Below are 13,446 nucleotides of genomic sequence, written 5' to 3' on the forward strand. Positions count from 1 at the left end.
TTAGGGACAAGGTATTTAAAATTCTTAATTCTAATAGTCTAATGCATTTACAGTAGAGGAAGCAAAGGTAGAAACTTGCACAATATGTATTCTTCAGTTTTAGAGTAGGCTGAATGAAAAGGAGCAGAATAGGCATCAGAGAACTGGAATGGGGTCAGTAGGGATAAAAGAACGCCTTTGACCTGTCCCTAGGGAGCCTCTTAATTAGGCTTTCATTTCCAAAGATCACCAGGCTTGACAGGATCTTGAGAAATCTTGTCTGTTCCCTTGTTCACAGCAAGATATACAATTTATAATCCAGCCTATGTCTAGAAACATCCAGAAAAAAATTTCACAATATATAATCCCAAATTGAGCAGCCTTCTCATTCAAGGCACTCATCTCCATCTCTAATTTAAACTCATGATTCTTTGCAATGCTGTATATTTTCTTTGCCTCTGGTTCTCTTTTTAGAAGAGAATAATTATAACAGGGTAACTAGAAAAAAAAATTTATGTAACGAATTAGCAACCAGTTTCAGATCATTTGTTTTCATCTAGATGTGAAGGTTTTTTTTTTTTTTTTACCAATATTCAGGACACTGTTAGGAAACGGTTGGGGACATGTTTTGTATATTATAAGAATACCCCATAGATGTTTGGGGTGCCTGAGTGGCACAGTCAGTTAAGTATCTGCCTTTGGCTCAAGTCATGATCCCAGGGATTGAGCCCCACATTGGGCTCTCTGCTTAGCAGGGGGCCTGCTTCCGCCCCCCCCCCCCCCACCCCACCGCTTCTGCTGTGCACTCGCTTGTGCACTCGCTTCCCCTCTCTCTGTCAAATAAGTGCATAAAATCTTTTTAAAAATACCATTTTTAATACAGTAGTTCTTGTTCCTGTCTGTGCCATCACTGATTTAGAAATTTCAAGTTTTACCTGTTCCCTTGAACCTCTATTATAGAATTGATGGTCATTTGATTTTATATAAGTTCTCTATGTAATTCTGTGTTTCAATATCCAGACCTACACTTACATCTTGGAATTGCTTACTGAGATAACATTTGGGGTTTAACTCTTTTATGCATTATTTCTACTTTCTAAGGACCTTTCTTACTCCTTTATGATGTTTATTACCTTCATTTTGGAAAATTTCTTATTTTTGTCAATTTATTTTAAGTAGAAGAGTTTGTAGGCTGAAAAGATGTGGATTTCCTTGGGCTAACTTTATTTTTTTTAAGATTTTATTTTTTATTCATGAGAGACAGAGAGAAAGAGAGAGGCAGAGAAACAGGCAGGGGGAGAAGCAGGCTCCATGCCGGGAGCCCAACGTGGGACTCCATCCTGGGTCTCCGGGATCATGACCTGAGCCCAAGACACACACTCAACCACCGAGCCTCCCAGGCATCCTCCTTGGGCTAACTTTAAATAGAAATATGTAGATAGTAATGTATAACAAAAATATGAAAGTTATGACATGTAGAAAAGGAATAAAGGAAATAATTTTCCCTTTATAGGAGACTAATTATAGTTTATAAAGTGGGTTTCTGAAAAATCTGCTGCCTAGCAGAAATGATTCAAAGTGTTAGTCTTAGCATTACCAGCAGAATTAGAAATACTGCCCTGCAAGTTTATGATAAGAATCAATTGAGAGGATAGAAAGTATAAATGAAATCTGGGCTATCTATCTTATCAACAAAAATGTCCTTTATAAAGAGCCTTAAAGGCACAAATCCACTAAATAATCCAGTGCACAGCAAAATGCCTGCAGTATTATATGTGCTCAACAGATGTTTGTTCAATGCATATAGTACAAATTTTAACTAATGTAGCAAAGGAGAAATAAATATTATTTATCTTCTCTGGCTCCCCATCACCTGTGGATAAGTGCAAGTTCCTTAGAATGGCATCTTAGGTTCTTCTCATGATCTGGCCTTTGCCTAAATTTTCAGCCTCATTTTCTGCCACAAACCATCTTGTGCTTAATGCTTCTGAAACTGCCTTTAGTTCTTCAAAACTTTACTATTTTTGCATTGATATTTTGTTTTTGTTTTTTAATTTATACCCCTGCTTGTAAAATGCCTATTCCTCCTTCAAACTCCAGCTCAGAAATCTCTGGGAAGTCTTTCCTTAATTCTTCTCATCAAGAGTTTATCTTTTCTGCTAAACTACTACAACTTGTATATACTTTCCATTATTGTACTTATTCAATTGATATTGAAATTTCCTTGACTCTGAGTCTGTCTCCTCATTGAACTATGAGCACTTATGTATCATGTTTTTGTGTTTAAGGTTTGCTATAGTACCTGGCATACGGCAATTACTTAGTATATGCTTGTTGAACTGAATTTATTTGCCTATCTAGGGTGAATAGATATGTAAAATGGAAAAAAAATTGCTACTCTTGACGGGAAATTGTAACACATAGTAAAAATGATATACAAACTCATTTCAAATAACAAAGCATGTCTGCTTATCCTCTTTTGGAGTAATACCTGATTCATAGTGCTCAAATTTTTCTTAATGAATAAATATAGCTAGCCTTCATAACCATTCTCGTGAATGATAGCCATACCAATTAATTGTACCTTCTATATGCCAGACAATCTGATCAGCAGGGAGATCTAAAAATCAGACAAGGACTCTCTCAAAGAGTTCCAATTTTAGTGGGCTAGATATATACAAAGAGTTCCAATTTTAGTGGGCTAGATATATATGTAAACAAACAAACAACTATGATATAATGTGACAGTGATCATTTTAGAAGTATGTATAAGGCAATACAACTATTCTCATCCTTCTATCTCCTTCTCATCCTTTCGGAAGATGTTTGGATTCAGTGTCAGGAAAAGCTCTAAACACTTGATGTAAAACATGGATTGAGGCTCAAATGATGAGTTTAAATTTCTCAATTTAGATAAAGCATGAGAAGCAACTTGAACATGCTTAATGTGTTTAGGGAGGATACACTGAATAGAAGTAAGGCTAAGTCAGCATTTCCCAAAGTTTGTTCTGCTGAGTACTAGTCCTGTAACATACTTCTCTTAACAAGTTTCCATGGCCAAATAAGTTGGAGTGTTATTGACTAATTGATGTTGCCATGTCATGAAATGGATCACAACATTCCACTTTCTATTAGCAAGGAGCTCATACTACGATCAAAGGACACAACTAAACAAATCCCAGAATTCCATCTTTGAGGATATGTTTACTGGGATTCTCCATACCAATTTCTGAGTCAGCCAGGGTTTAGTTAGAAAATAGAAGCCATACCTGTTATTTGAACAGAGAAAATGTTAATAAAAATTGTTATTAGGATAAATTGTTGACTCAAAAGATAAGAAAACAATAATATATCATAAAGTTAGCAAATTCAGGAAACAGCTAATCCATCTTGGGCTAGGGAAACAAAGGGAAGAGTTTGGAATTATTAAAATTTAGGAGCTTAGAGGAACATTCCTGTGAAGTCCCCCAGAGAAGGAGGTGGTGCTCAGCTGGGATTGGTATCTTAAGAGGTGAGGGGATGTGATGAGGCTGATTTGGCAAGTGTCTGAAACTGCAAAGAGAGCATCCAAGCACTGAAGGACAATTCCATGCAGTCTGACAAACATATAACTGGAATCCCTAAAGGAGAATAGAGAGAGATTGGGATAGAAGAAACATTTCAAGAGATGATGGCTGAGAAAAATTTTTTTTAAGATTTTATTTATTCATGAGAGACAGAGAGAGAGAGAGAGAGAGAGGCAGAGACACAGGCAGAAGGAGAAGAAGCAAGCTCCATGCAGGGAGCCTGATGTGGGACTTGATAACAGGACTCCAAGATCACTCCCGAGCTGGGCTGAAGGCGGCGCTAAACCGCTGAGCCTCCCCCACCCCCCCACCCCCCCCCACCCCCCCCCCCCACCCCGCCCCGGGCTGCCCAATGGCTGAGAAATTTCCAAAAATATTGAAAGCATCAAACAACAGATCCAGGGACGCCTGGGTAACTCAGTGCTTGAGCATCTGTCTTTGGCCCAGGGCATGATCCCAGAGTCCCAGGATAGAGTCCCACATTGGGCTTTCTGCATGAAGCCTGCTTCTCTCTCTGCCTGTGTATCTGCCTCTCTTTTTGTGTGTCTCTCATGAATAAATGAATACAATCTTAAAAAAAAAAAAAAAAAACCCACGATCCAAGAAACCCAGAGAACTCCAGTATTAGTTATGTACTGCTGTGTAACAAATTACTCCAAAACTTAGTGGCTTAAAACAACAAAAATTACTTGTCTCCTAGTTTCTGTGGGTCAGAAATAGGAGTGGCTTTGCTTGGTAGTTCTGTCACCCACTGTGGAGAAAGCCAGCAAGGCAGAAGCCATAGTGCCTTTTAGGACCTAGATTTTCAAGTCATACACTCTCACTTCCATCTGATTCTATTTGTCAATAGCAAGTTATGATATTTGGCCCATATTAAGGTAGGGAAATTAGGTTCCACATCTCCATTTCAAATATGAAGGGGAAATAAAAATTTTTTTATGTAAACAAAACGAAGATATTTGATTATCAGCAGACCTGCACTATAGAAATGTTAAAGGAAGTCTTCCAGGCAAAAGGACTGTGATAGCAGAAAGACATTTGTATCTACACAATGAAATAAAGTTTTAAGAAATAGTTAAATTAAAATGACATATAAAAGACATTCTTTCCTGGGGTGCCTGGGTAGCTAAGTCAATTAAGTGTCCCATTCTTGAATTAGGCTCAGGCTTTGGCCTCAGGGTCGTGAGTTTGGGCCCCATGTTGGGTTCCACACTGGGTGTGGATCCTACTTAAAAAACAACATTTTTTTCCTCATTTTTATTTGTTCTAAAGATAGTTAACTGTCTAAAACAAAAATAGTGGCAAATTTATTGTGGACTATAGCATATATAGAAGTGTGTGACAACAGTAACACAAAAATTGGGAGGGAGGAATTTTAAGTGTATTTATATTGTAATGGAGCAAATATATATTTGAAAGTAGACTGTGATAAATTAAAAATGTAAATTATAAGCCCTAAGGCAACCACTAAAATTTTTTTAAAGAAATAAAATTAATATGCTAAGAATGGAAATATGAAGGAATCATAAACATAATTCAAAAAAGTGGGAAAAAGAAGGAAGAGAAAAGAGATGAGGCAAATAAAAAATAACAAGGTAATAGATTTGAGTCCAACCATATTAATAATTACATTAAATGTAAATGATGTAAACACAAATTGACAGCCCGATTAAAAATTAAGATATACTTATATGCTGATTAGTGGGAACTCACTTTAACTATAAAGACAAGAGATAGGTTAAAGGTTAAAAGATAGGAAAATATACTGTGCAAGTACCAATAGAAATAAAGCTGGAATGACTATTTTATATCAGACAATGTAGACATCATAAGAGTAGTATGTAAGTAAGTAGTATGTAAGTAAGAGTCAGTTCACCAAGAAGACTTAACAATACTGTTTGTGTACCCACAACGGTACTTCCGAAACATTTCATACTATCAGCAAAAACTGCTAGAACTGAAAGGAGTAAGACATAAATCCACAATTATATTTGGAGACTTCAACACCCTTCTCTCAATAATTGGTAAAAAAATATATAGAAAAATAGTATGTTCGTTGCTAATTTTAGTAGAAGATACACCAACTAAAAGAAAATGGCTCATCAAGGGAAGAAAGGCACATTTTAAATTTGTTTGTTGTTTTATTGTAGTTATTAATCACCTTATTTATTTTTATAAATGCTTACCTTAGATTAAATTTTTTTTTTGCAGGACGCCTGAGTGGCTCAGTGGTTGAGCGTCTGCCTTTGGCTCAGGGCATAATCCCGGAGTCCAGGGATCGAGTCCCTCATCGGGCTCCCTGCATGGAGCCTGCTTCTCCCTCTGCCTATGTCTCTGCCTTTCTCTGTGTCTCTCATGAACAAAAAATAAAATCTTTTAAAAAAATGTTTTTTTCCTTGAAAAGTCATGTAAATCAAGCTTTATATTCAATCCTCCTTTCCTCTTTGACCTGCAATTTCATTTCAGAGATAGTATTCATTTCTAATTCATCTTTCACAAGTCAGTAATTCTTAATATTTAAGTTTCCCAATAAATGTATAAAATCTATATGAAGAAAACTGTAAAATGCTTTTGAGAAACACAAAGTAGACTTGAACAAATGAAAAGATCTGCATTCTTGGCTAAGGATTCAATATCATGAGGACAGTTCTTTCCATATAAATGTATAAAGTTAATACTCACTTTAATCAAAAATATCAAAAATATTTTTTTCTGGATTTGGAATGTTCATTTTAAAGTTAATATGGAAAATTAGGCAAGAATAGTCAGGAAAATCTACATATGTTATGCTTTCATAAAAAATTATTATTGAACCTTACACAGGCATTTATCTTTAAAAAAGAAAACACCAAAAAAGTATATTTTATATTAAATCACATATTCATCCTTTCTGGTGCTCTTCATTCCTTTGTGTGGATCCAAATTTTCATCTGGTATCATTTCCCCTTTGCTTGAAGAGCTTCCTTTAACTTTTCCTGAGTGAAGATCTGTTGGTAATGACTTCTCTTCAGTTCTTCTTATGGTTATGGATCATATTTTCCTGACTTTTTGGTTGCCAGACATTATAAATTTTTATATTGTAAAATTTAATTTATTTACAATCTTATATTGTAAAATTGCAAATTTTACAATGTTGCTTTATGGATTTTGAAGCATTCTTTTAAGTAGGGTTTTATTTTGATATACAGTTAAATTACATGTAATCCGTTAGCTGCTTTTTGAGGCATAGTTTTAAGTTTTGTCTTGGCATGTTTAGAGTAGCTGTAGGCCAGGACTAAATTAGCCCCACAATGAAAGCAATACCCATTCTGAGTGTTCTAGTTAATGTTCTTTGTATTGCAAGAGCTTTTCACCGTTTTTGATGAAAACAAACTATTCTTATCCCTATCCCAATATGAGCACTGGGAATTGTTTTGCCTATTAGTTTCCAGCCTTGAGTATTTACTCTCACATGTACCTGAATCAATACTCAGCCAAAGAACCAAGGAGACCTCTGTGCAGATCTCCAGAACTATCTCAGCAGAGCTCCCTTTTCTCTGGTACTCTGTTCCACCAATTCTCACTGCCTTGACTCCTCAAACTCTGATTGCTGTCTCCTCAATCCAGTGAGACAACCAGACTTTATTTGCATTCTACCTGCAGGCAGGAAACTGTCTATAGGCAGTGAACTGATGGCAATTATTGAGCTCAACTTGTTTGTTTCCTTTCTCTCAAGGAACACACACAGTCCTATACTTCCTATTATCCAATATCTAAAAACAGTTGCCCTTTTTTGTTTGTTTGTTTTAGTTATTTTTTTCACCTAGTTGTTTAAGTGAGAGAATAAATCTGGACCCTGTTACTCCATCTTGGTCAGATATAGAGACTGATTTTATTAGGCCTTTTGATTCCCTTATGGGTCATGCAGTGGTTGTGACACTCAGCACAGGTAAAACCCTTCAGAATTGAGAAAGCCAAATTTGTGCTAAGCCATGAGTACCAGCAAGGCAACATTTTCATTGTAGGGAGAGGATGTTGGGCAAAGCACATATGATTCCCAAATGTCCCTGACAATGCCTCGACCTCTAATTTTCTACTGTTCTTAAAAGTTCATTCTCTGATTTAACACCACTTAAAAGAGTGGTTCTGTTTGTTTCAAGAACTACAATTACAAGTCCACTTCTCTAAACATCTGAAAGCAAAGATCTGTGGGTGTTAAACTTTCTATATTCTCATGTGTCTGAAAAATCTTTATTTTGTCGGAAGTCTTAAGTGATATTTTGACTTGCCAAAGGTTTCTAGGTTCAAAGTTTTTTTGTTATTATTTTTCCTCAGTACCTTGTAAGTATTTTTCTGGATTTTGTTTTTTCCTACTACTAATAGTACTGATAAGAAATATAATGACAATATTTTCTCATTTCTTACAGTGTTCAGTATTTGCCTGGAAGCTTGACAGTATACTTTATACAAGTTTCACCATGAATTTAGATATGAATTTTTTTTTTAATTTTTATTTATTTATGATAGTCACAGAGAGAGAGAGAGAGAGAGGCAGAGGGAGTAGCAGGCTCCATGCCAGGAGCCCGATGTGGGATTCGATCCCGGGTCTCCAGGATCGCGCCCTGGGCCAAAGGCAAGCGCCAAAACCGCTGTGCCACCCAGGGATCCCTAGATATGAATTTTTTAAACTTAATTTTGATCAGCATTTGATAAATATTTTAAATAAGTATACGTGGGTCTTTTAAAAAGAATTCTGCCAAATTTATTTTAAAATATTGCCCACCTACCATTCTCTCTCCTTTTCCCTCCTGAAACCATGTAATCTAATGTCATTTTTTATGTATTATATTTTTCTTGTATCTTGGTGCTGAGAGCTTTCCTCAGTTCCATCTCCCCACTCATTAATTTACTTTTCATCTGTATTTTGTCTGCTATTTATCCCGTTTTCTGAGTTTTTAAAATATAAAACACGGTTTTTATTTCTAAGATGTCTGGTTATTTTTCTTAACTACTAAGTATAGTGTGTGTTTCATCACCTGTTTTTGTTTGTTGATTTCCTTTTTCATCTCTTTGAAAATATTAAGTGTATTCATTTAATATTTCTAACCCAGATTTCTGTATTCTGTCAAGCATTTACTGGCCAATTTCTCCCTTGGACTGTGTGGGGATAATCCCACCAACTTCACAGAGTTGTATGAAATCAGATAGTATTAAAAATTCAGAGAACACTGGTAGCACAAATAATAAGCCTACTTTTTTTTTATCACTTTTCTCATCATTTGCCTATATTCTGTTCTTTGATTCTCATTGATAGTCCCATCCTTACCCCTTCTATTTTGCACCATCTGTTACTTTAAGAAGAAATTAAAAGTGTACATGTCATTCATTCTTTCTCCTAATTGTTTTCTTCTTCCATTTTTTTATCTCCCCTAATTGGAAATTCTATAATATCCCTCAAGATTGGAAAATGTCTCTTGGCATACCTCCTGGTTGACTAGTAGCAGTTTTTCTTATATTCTACCTTTATTTTAGGGAAGCCTAAATCTACTTCCTGTGTTGATAAATTGGCTCACCACACCTAGTTGCTGAAGTGATTACTCTTCATTGCTTTTCTCAATTATGTAATTATCTTTATTAAATTAATGCATTTAAATGCTAGCACATTGTGCCATGCACATAGTAAGTTCTTAGTAAAGTTAGTTATCATTATTTTAACTTCTTTATCTTTTTGAAAAGAGAATGATAATTAAAAATTTTTTCTAAAGATTTTATTTATTTATTCATGAGAGACACAGAGAGAGAGAGAAAGAGCGCGGCAGAGACACAGGCAGAGGGAGAAGCAGGCTCCACGCAGGGAGCCCAATGTGGGACTCCATCCCGGGTCTCCTGGATCACACCCCAGGCTGAAGGCAGTGCTAAACCGCTGAGCCACCAGGGCTGCCCAAGAATGATAATTAAAATTGACGATATTCTTTAAATATCTTATTATACTAAAATAGCAAAATGAAAATTGATTTGAGAGTTTCTCTTTTTAACATTTAAGGGAGATGCAAGGAAACCTTTTGTTACAGATTTTTAAGGATTGTAAAAATAAGATTGTTCTCAAAGGCAGTAACATTGACTGCATAAAATCAAATCCCTTCTGATCCTGTGGCTGCTTCTTGTATTTGGTAAACGTAATCTTGTCATCTATGCTAAGAAATTATTCTAAAACACAAGAAGTTTTGAGCATAAAGATCAAATGCCTTTCGGTTTTTCCCCCAAATACCTTTCTATTTATATATGTTTAAAAACTAGAAATATCTTGTGAATTTACACTGATGATACCTAAAGACTCAAACAAAATGGGAACATGCTTGTTATGATGTAAAGAGAAAAATGTAGGATAATAAACTGTATAGGTTGTTAACTCAAATACTGGAATAATGCACAGAAAAAAGACTGAAAGGAAATTCACATAATATTAACTGTGATTGGTTTAGAGTGATCTTTTTCTGCTTACTTCCCTGATAATTTTTTTCCTATAATTTTCTACAATGACTGAATTGTTTGAAAAATCAAGGAAATAGGGCAAAAAAAAATCAATGGTCTAGTATTAGCTGCATGACTTAACTTACAAGTTGTTCAAATCAATTGAGATAGAGTATGTGAAAGCATGTTGTCAACTATAAACTGAAGTAGTAAGCTAAATTATTGTTATTATCAATAACTGAAGGATAATATAATTAATCTTTTGAACTCTTTGCATGGAGAGCTCTCTTTTCAGTCATTTTCATCTAATTTATTTTTGTCAATGCAAATGGGGTTCCAAAACACTTGGAAAACCTCCCTGAGGATAATAAACTATATTATCTTTTTTGTTATTGCTTTGAACTTTACTGTGATGATAACAAACAAAACCCTTTAAGATGGTTTTACCTCCTATTCTTATACCTAAGGTAGCAGCAGTATCTCCCTTAAAAAAAAGTGGGGGGGGGGGGGAAGAAAAAATAAAACTATTCAGATTTAAAATCTATAACTTTCTCTAAAAGGTGAGTTAGTTAAAGTATGGGCAAAGAAAATACCAAATTTACAGGAACAAATATGTACTTATTAAGTAACACATTAACTGCAAGTAATTTCATATGTAGATTATCTGTAATTTGAATGCAATTTTCTAAATTTTTTTTTTATGTGGGTAGTTTCAAAAGTCCTTTGGTGTTTAATAACATGTGCTATTATTAAGACAGTTGTTTAAGTGCAGATTTTTTGTTTAGTGCCTGATGCTTTCAAGATACTGCCTATGAGAATGTTATTACTTATAGTTGAACTATTTTGGGGCCTCTTGACTTCCTTTCTTCTCGGTACCAGTTATGTGTCTGATGCTTTGGTAGACAATGGAGGGCCAGCTATGAACAGGCCAGATACAGATCCATCCTTGGGTTATAGAATCTTGTCACACAAATATTTGAGTGTCTGGTTTGTACCCAGCCCTATCCTGAGAATTTTAGGGTTCCCAAAGAAAACCGTACCCCTGCTGAAGAGCATTTGAGTTCTTACCCTCTTGCATGGTATTTTCCTGACTGCTACATAATAGTTTATTTTTACTTTACCTGACTTCTAAAACAGAAGAATTGAGAATAACCAGAGTCAGTCAGCTTTTCATCTAAGACTAGGTACCCAGCTAAACTGAGGAGAATCCAGGTGTGAGAAAATTGATTTAAAATAAAAGATACTAATTCTGCCATAGAGTTTTAGAATTATGATGTATTCAGTCATATCATTTTTGAATAAGTTAATGCTCTTTTTCTATATTTTCTTATGGTCATTTCAGATATGCAGACGTGGGATATATAAATTCTGACTAGCTAATGAGCAGCATAAATGAATGACAGTAGAGACTATTAATTTGTATATATTTAATGTCTTCTGAAAGGAAAGCACATTTATTTAAAAAATAATTTATAGGGCTTATAGTATAGGATTTCCAAAATCTCACAGTAGAAAAGTAAATGTTATTTATTTAATAAAAATTTTATAATATCTTGCAATTAATATTCATTTAGTTTTATGAAAGTTTAGAAGTTTACCATAAGAGGACACTTCTGCGGACGTTCTGATATAAATAAAACAATTCTAAAACAGGTTTATTAATCATACAACTATTTCAGAAGTCATGTTAGAATGTGATTTTAGAATATAATTCTAATTCATTTTTTATGGGTTAAGGATGTGAGAGAAATGTCATGTAACACTACATTATTTGGAGTAGAGAAGGCTTGCTTATAGGGAAGTGAGAAACTCCATTTTGTGTTTGTTAAACCCCTAGCTTTCTGCCATGCCAACCCTGACTTTTAGTCGCCACCCTACCTATATGTGTTTCACTGATCCTTTTCCTGTTCTGTAGAGAATTTTGTTCAAATAGTATTCTTGGAGAAAGCCATACCACTATCTACCTCTGGCCCAATGCAAAATCAATCTAACCTACTCCAACTGGGTTTTCATTGCTGCTTCACAATCTTGTTATTGATCTCCCATTTATTCCCCAGCACACTTCCCTCAGCAGGTGCTTCAGATCCTTCTGCTCACACATCTAATTCACTACTTACCCTTTCCATTCTCACCAGATAATATCCATCCTACTGTACTGTGAAATTTATAGATAGCTAGTGCTTTTTCATTTTTCCTGGTCTCTACCTTAAACAGCAAACTTTTATTGTGTATCAACCATGTGGCAGGCTCCTCTGCTTATTGCTGGCATATAGTACGTGCTCAATAAATGTTAAAATGCATGTATTGTGTTGATGAAAAGATAGGTTTAGAGGCTGAGATACTTTAGGTAGAGGAGAAGGAGAAAGGAAGTACACATTAGATACTATGACCTTGGATGTTCTTTCTTAGTAAAGAAAGATGGTTTCCTATCTCAAAGAGGTGTTTTTTATTTCCAGGGCTAGACTCTTCATACCATTCCTTTCTTCTTCCTTTTGAAAGTGATCTGATTCTCTCAAAGGAGGACAACTTCACTATATCAAAACACACCCCCCTGAAACCCATCATCATCAACTAAAACTTTGACCCTACTGACTATAACCATCCCATTTTCATACTTCCCTTTTGCTTAAGTGCTCTGCAGTTACTACAGTATACTCATTTCCTTGTTACCTATATTGTCCTCTTGCATTCATTTGTTCTGTTTTCTTATTCCCATCTACACCAACTAAAATCTCACCTATTTATTTTTAAATCGCACCTATTTTTTTAAGACTCACTAAGCCTTCTTTGGCCCCTGTAACTGGAACCTTTCTTGAGGGGGGCCAGCAATGTCTGTGCTGCTCCTATGGCATATATCTTAACCTGCCTTCTACTTCTATGCAATGCCGTGGGTTTCATGTCCTTAACATAGACAGGGTTCAGTAGATATTGGTTGAATGAGTGTGATAAATTGAATATCTTAAATGGGGATGACAAAAGAAAAAAATGGTTAATATTTTTACAAAATAAACTTTTGCTTTAATCACTCAAATCATTTTATTTTATTTTTTTTAAACTCAAGTTCTTTTTTTTTTTTTAAAGATTTATTTACTTATTCATTCAGAGAGAGAGAGAGAGAGAGAGAGAGAGGCAGGCAGAGACAGGCAGAGGGAGAAGCAGGCCCCATGCAGGGAGCCCAATGCGGGACTCGATACTTGGTCTCCAGAATCACGCCCTGGGCTGCAGGCGGCGCTAAACCGCTGCGCCACTGAGGCTGCCCTAATAAGTCATTTTAAATGCTATTTCTATCCATGTCTTGGCACTCCAACAAATGAAACTGTCAGCGATTTGTCTAGTTTTAGTTTTTAGCTAGCAGGATGTTATTGGAAATAATGATGTTGGTATAGCCTTATTCCTTGCCTTTATTGTGGGAGGAAACTAATGCCTTATACGTATTACTAAAGTCTAGATT

The 13,446-nt window shown here is 35.4% G+C and overlaps 1 long non-coding RNA gene across 2 annotated transcripts in view; it reads left to right on the plus strand.

Annotated features, from left to right (window-relative positions):
- Positions 1-13,446, plus strand: part of LOC112656958 (uncharacterized) — a 117,858-nt gene that overhangs the window by 924 nt on the left and 103,488 nt on the right. The gene's annotated exons all lie outside the window — the stretch shown is intronic.

Source organism: Canis lupus, chromosome 8 (genome assembly GCF_003254725.2).
Source record: "Canis lupus dingo isolate Sandy chromosome 8, ASM325472v2, whole genome shotgun sequence".
NCBI lineage: Eukaryota > Metazoa > Chordata > Mammalia > Carnivora > Canidae > Canis > Canis lupus.